This window comes from Procambarus clarkii, chromosome 7 (assembly GCF_040958095.1).
Source record: "Procambarus clarkii isolate CNS0578487 chromosome 7, FALCON_Pclarkii_2.0, whole genome shotgun sequence".
In the NCBI taxonomy this organism is placed as follows: domain Eukaryota; kingdom Metazoa; phylum Arthropoda; class Malacostraca; order Decapoda; family Cambaridae; genus Procambarus; species Procambarus clarkii.
Window position 1 is genome coordinate 11,404,115 of NC_091156.1, and position 6,330 is coordinate 11,410,444.

The following is a 6,330-nucleotide window of genomic DNA, read 5'->3' on the forward strand; positions in this document are numbered from 1 at the left end:
GATAGTGGTAATTCCACTGCCCCTTTTTTATGTACGTTGCTGTGCAATATATATATACATATATTTATATATGTACATATATATATATATATATATATATATATATATATATATATATATATATATATAGATATATATATATAAATATGTCGTACCTAGTAGCCAGAACGCACTTCTCAGCCTATAATGCAAGGCCCGATTTGCCTAATAATCCAAGTTTTCATGAAATAATTGTTTTCCGACTACCTAACCTAACATAACTTTTTCGGCTACCTAACCAAACCTAACCTATAAAGATAGCTTAGGTTAGGTTAGGTAGGGTTGGTTAGGTTCGGTCATATATCTACGTTAATTTTAACTCCAATAAAAAAAAATTGACTCATAAATAATGAAATGGGTAGCTTTATCATTTCATAAGAAATTTTTTTTAGAAAATATATTAATTCATGAAAACTTGGCTTATTAGGCAAATCGGGCCTTGCATTGTAGGCTGAAAAGTGAGTTCTGGCTACTAGGTAAGATATATATATATATATATATATATATATATATATATATATATATATATATATATATATATATATAATTTATTTATATTTATATTACATTTTCAAAGACTTTAGTTAACAAATACACAACTGAATAGAACTTACGCATCTCCGATTTTGTTTATATCTACATTTGAGTGAGGTGGATGGGGTGAGGTGGTATTTAATAAGGTATTAATTTCATCAACACAAGCCAGAACATGAAACAATGGGTATTGAAAAGAAGTGATTATAGAAAGCCTATTGGTCCATATTTCTTGATGCTTCTATATTGGAGTTGAGTCTTGAGGTGGGTAGAATATAGTTGTGCATTAATTGGCTGTTGATTGCTGGTGTTGACTTCTTGATGTGTAATGCCTGGCAAACGTCAAGCCGCCTGCTATCGCTGTATCTATCGATGATTTCTGTGTTGTTTACTAGGATTTCTCTGGCGATGGTTTGGTTGTGGGAAGAGATTATATGTTCCTTAATGGAGCCCTGTTGCTTATGCATCGTTAAACGCCTAGAAAGAGATGTTGTTGTCTTGCCTATATACTGGTTTTTTTGGAGCTTACAGTCCCCAAGAGGGCATTTGAAGGCATAGACGACGTTAGTCTCTTTTAAAGCGTTCTGTTTTGTGTCTGGAGAGTTTCTCATGAGTAGGCTGGCCGTTTTTCTGGTTTTATAGTAAATCGTCAGTTGTATCCTCTGATTTTTGTCTGTAGGGATAACGTTTCTATTAACAATATCTTTCAGGACCCTTTCCTCCGTTTTATGAGCTGTGGAAAAGAAGTTCCTGTAAAATAGTCTAATAGGGGGTATAGGTGTTGTGTTAGTTGTCTCTTCAGAGGTTGCATGGCGTTTCACTTTCCTTCTTATGATGTCTTCGACGAAACCATTGGAGAAGCCGTTGTTGACTAGGACCTGCCTTACCCTACAGAGTTCTTCGTCGACTTGCTTCCATTCTGAGCTGTGGCTGAGAGCACGGTCGACATATGCGTTAACAACACTCCTCTTGTACCTGTCTGGGCAGTCGCTGTTGGCATTTAGGCACATTCCTATGTTCGTTTCCTTAGTGTAGACTGCAGTGTGGAAATTAGTGTGGGGGTTTGGGCAAAATATGACCCATCGCCGTTTTCAGTAATTGGCATATTTTCGGTATAAAAAGTCGTAATTTGAAAATGAAAATAGGTGCAGAGAGTCAGAATTCGGCTCAAAAATCACGCTCAGGAGTCAAATTTCGGACATTTCAGACATTTTGAAAACTGCAGGGGGGTTTGGGCAAAATATGACCCATCGCCCTTTTCAGTAATTGGCATATTTTCGGTATAAAAAGTCGTAATTTGAAAATGAAAATAGGTGCAGAGAGTCAGAATTCGGCTCAAAAATCACGCTCAGGAGTCAAATTTCGGACATTTCAGACATTTTGAAAACTGCAGGGGGGTTTGGGCAAAATATGACCCATCGCCGTTTTCAGTAATTGGCATATTTTCGATATAAAAAGTCGTAATTTGAAAATGAAAATAGGTGCAGAGAGTCAGAATTCGGCTCAAAAATCACGCTCAGGAGTCAAATTTCGGACATTTCAGACATTTTGAAAACTGCAGGGGGGTTTGGGCAAAATATGACCCATCGCCGTTTTCAGTAATTGGCATATTTTCGGTATAAAAAGTCGTAATTTGAAAATGAAAATAGGTGCAGAGAGTCAGAATTCGGCTCAAAAATCACGCTCAGGAGTCAAATTTCGGACATTTCAGACATTTTGAAAACTGCGGGGGGGTTTGGGCAAAATATGACCCATCGCCCTTTTCAGTAATTGGCATATTTTCCGTATAAAAAGTTGTAATTTGAAAATGAAAATAGGTGCAGAGAGTCAGAATTCGGCTCAAAAATCACGCTCAGGAGTCAAATTTTGGACATTTCAGACATTTTGAAAACTGCAGGGGGGTTTGGGCAAAATATGACCCATCGCCCTTTTCAGTAATTGGCATATTTTCGGTATAAAAAGTCGTAATTTGAAAATGAAAATACGTGCAGAGAGTCAGAATTCGGCTCAAAAATCACGCTCAGGAGTCAAATTTCGGACATTTCAGACATTTTGAAAATTGCAGGGGGGTTTGGGCAAAATATGACCCATCGCCCTTTTCAGTAATTGGCATATTTTCGGTATAAAAAGTCGTAATTTGAAAATGAAAATAGGTGCAGAGAGTCAGAATTCGGCTCAAAAATCACGCTCAGGAGTCAAATTTCGGACATTTCAGACATTTTGAAAACTGCAGGGGGGTTTGGGCAAAATATGACCCATCGCCCTTTTCAGTAATTGGCATATTTTCCGTATAAAAAGTCGTAATTTGAAAATGAAAATAGGTGCAGAGAGTCAAAATTCGGCTCAAAAATCACGCTCAGGAGTCAAATTTCGGACATTTCAGACATTTTGAAAACTGCAGGGGGGTTTGGGCAAAATATGACCCATCGCCGTTTTCAGTAATTGGCATATTTTCCGTATAAAAAGTCGTAATTTGAAAATGAAAATAGGTGCAGAGAGTCAGAATTCGGCTCATTATCACGCTCAGGAGTCAAATTTCGGATATTTCAGACATTTTGAAAACTGCAGGGGGGTTTGGGCAAAATATGACCCATCGCCGTTTTCAGTAATTGGCATATTTTCGGTATAAAAAGTCGTAATTTGAAAATGAAAATAGGTGCAGAGAGTCAGAATTCGGCTCAAAAATCACGCTCAGGAGTCAAATTTCGGACATTTCAGACATTTTGAAAACTGCAGGGGGGTTTGGGCAAAATATGACCCATCGCCGGGGTGGTAGAAGACCCCACGCCCATCCTGCGGATGGTAGGGGACTCCATATCCATCCTGCGGGGGGTAGCGGACCCCTACACCCATCTTGTGGGTGATAGATTTTAATCTTCTGATAAAATTTTTCGCCGCTACAGGCAAAAAACCGCGCGATTTTCGCCGCTAGCGGCCAAAAACCATGCGATTTTCGCAGCTGGCGGGCAAAAATCGCGATTTTCGCCGCTAGCGGCCAGAAACCGTGCGATTTTTGCCGCTAGCGGCCAAAAATCGGGCGATTTTTGCCGCTAACGGCCGAAAACCGCGCTATTTTCGACGCTAGCGGCCAGAAACCATGCGATTTTTGCAGCTGGTGGGCAAAAATCGCGCGAATTTTGCCGCTACCTGTTAAAAACCGCGCGATTTTCGCCGCTAGCGGCCAAAAACCATGCGATTTTCGCTGCTGGCGGGCAAAAATCGCGTGATTTTCGCCGCTACCGGCCAAAAACCGCGTGATTTTCGCCGCAAGCGGCAAATAACCGTGCGATTTTCACAGCTGGCGGGCAAAAATCGCGATTTTCGCCGCTAGCGGCCAAAAAATCGTGCAAATTTCGCCGCTAGCGGCCAAAAATCGCGCGATTTTTGCCGCTAGCGGCCAGAAACTATGCGATTTTTGCAGCTGGCGGGCAAAAATAGCGCGATTTTCGCCGCTACCGGCCAAAAACCGCGCGATTTTCGCCGCTAGCGGCCAAAAACCACGCGATTTTCGCAGCTGGCGGGCAAAAATCGCGATTTTCGCCGCTACCGGCCAAAAAAAGCGCGATTTTCGCCGTTAGCGGCCAAAAACCGTGCGATTTTCGCCGCTAGCGGCCAAAAATCGGGCAATTTTTGCCGCTAACGGTCGAAAACCGCGCTATTTTCGACGCTAGCGGCCAGAAACCATGCGATTTTTGCAGCTGGCGGGCAAAAATCGCGTGATTTTCGCCGCTACCGCCCAAAAACCGTGCAATTTTCACAGCTGGGGGCAAAAATCGCGCGATTTTCGCCGCTACCGCCCAAAAACCGCGTGATTTTCGCCGCTAGCGGCCAAAAATCGTGCAAATTTCGCCGCTAGCGGCCAAAAACCGTGCGATTTTCGCCGCTAGCGGCCAAAACTCTTGCGATTTTTGCCGCTAACGGCCGAAAACCGCGCGATTTTCGCCGCTAGCGGCCAAAAATCGGGCGATTTTTGCCGCTAACGGCCGAAAACCGCGCTATTTTCGAAGTTAGCGGCCAGAAACCATGCGATTTTTGCAGCTGGCGTGCAAAAATCGCGCGAATTTCGCCGCTACCTGCAAAAAATCGACCGATTTTCGCCGCTAGCGGCTAAAAATGGGGCGATTTTCGCCGCAAACGGTCAAAAATCGTGCAAATTTCGCCGCTAGCGGCCAAATCTCGTGCGAATTTCGCTGCTAGCGGCCAAAAATCGCATGATTTTCGCCGCTAGCGGCTAGAAACCATGCGATGTTTGCAGCTGGCGGGCAAAAATCGTGCGAATTTCGCCGCTAACTGCCAAAAACCGCGCGATTTTCGCCGCTAACGGACAAAAACCATGCGATTTTCGCAGCTGGCGGGCAAAAATTGCGTGATTTTCGCCGCTACCGGCCAAAAACCGTGCGATTTTCACAGCTGGAGGGTAAAAATCGCGCGATTTAAGCCGCTAGCGGCCAAAAATCGTGCGAATTTCGCCGCTAGCGGCCAAAAATGGGGCGATTTTCGCCGCAAGCGGTCAAAAATCGTGCAAATTTCGCCGCTAGCGGCCAAAAATCGTGCAAATTTCGCCGCTAGCGGCCAAAAATCGTGCGAATTTCGCCGCTAGCGGCCAAAAATCGCGCGATTTTCACCGCTAGCGGCCAGAAACTATGCGATTTTTGCAGCTGGCGGGCAAAAATAACGCGATTCTCGCCGCTACCGGCCAAAAACCGCGCGATTTTCGCCGCTAGTGGCCAAAAACCATGCGATTTTCGCAGCTGGCGGGCAAAAATCGCGATTTTCGCCGCTACCGGCCAAGAATAGCGCGATTTTCGCCGCTAGCGGCCAAAAACCGTGCGATTTTTGCCGCTAGCGATCAAAACTCGGGCGATTTTTGCCGCTAACGGCCGAAAACCGCGCTATTTTCGACGCTAGCGGCCAGAAACCATGCGATTTTTGCAGCTGGCGGGCAAAATCGCGCGAATTTCGCCGCTACCTGCCAAAAATCGACCGATTTTCGCCGCTAGCGGCCAAAAAACTGGCTATTTTCGTCGCTAGCGGCCAAAAATGGGGCGATTTTCGCCGCTAGCACCAAAAATCGTGCAAATTTCGCCGCTAGCGGCCAAAAATCGTTTCATTTTCACCGCTAGCCTCTGGCCTCTACCTCTAGCCAGCTGCGAAAATCGCATGGTTTTTGGCCACTAGCGGCGAAAATCGCACGGTTTTTGGCCGGTAGCGGCGAAAATCGCGCGATTTTCGCCACTAGCGGCCAGAAACTATGCGATTTTTGCAGCTGGCGGGTAAAAATAGCGCGATTTTCGCCGCTACCGGCCAAAAACCGCGCGATTTTCGCCGCTAGTGGCCAAAAACCATGCGATTTTCGCAGCTGGCGGGCAAAAATCGCGATTTTCGCCGCTACCGGCCAAGAATAGCGCGATTTTCGCCGCTAGCGGCTAAAAACCGTGCGATTTTCGCCGCTAGCGGCCAAAACTCGCCGATTTTTGCCGCTAACGGCCGAAAACAGCGCTATTTTCGACGCTAGCGGCCAGAAACCATGCGATTTTTGCAGCTGGCGTTCAAAAATCGCGCGAATTTCGCCACTACCTGCCAAAAATCGACCGATTTTCGCCGCTAGCGGCAAAAAAAGGGGCTATTTTCGCCGCTAGCGGCCAAAAAAGGGGCTATTTTCGCCGCTAGCGGCCAAAAATGGGGCGATTTTCGCCGCTAGCACCAAAAATCGTGCAATTTTCGCCGCTAGCGGCCAAAAATCGTTCGATTTTCACC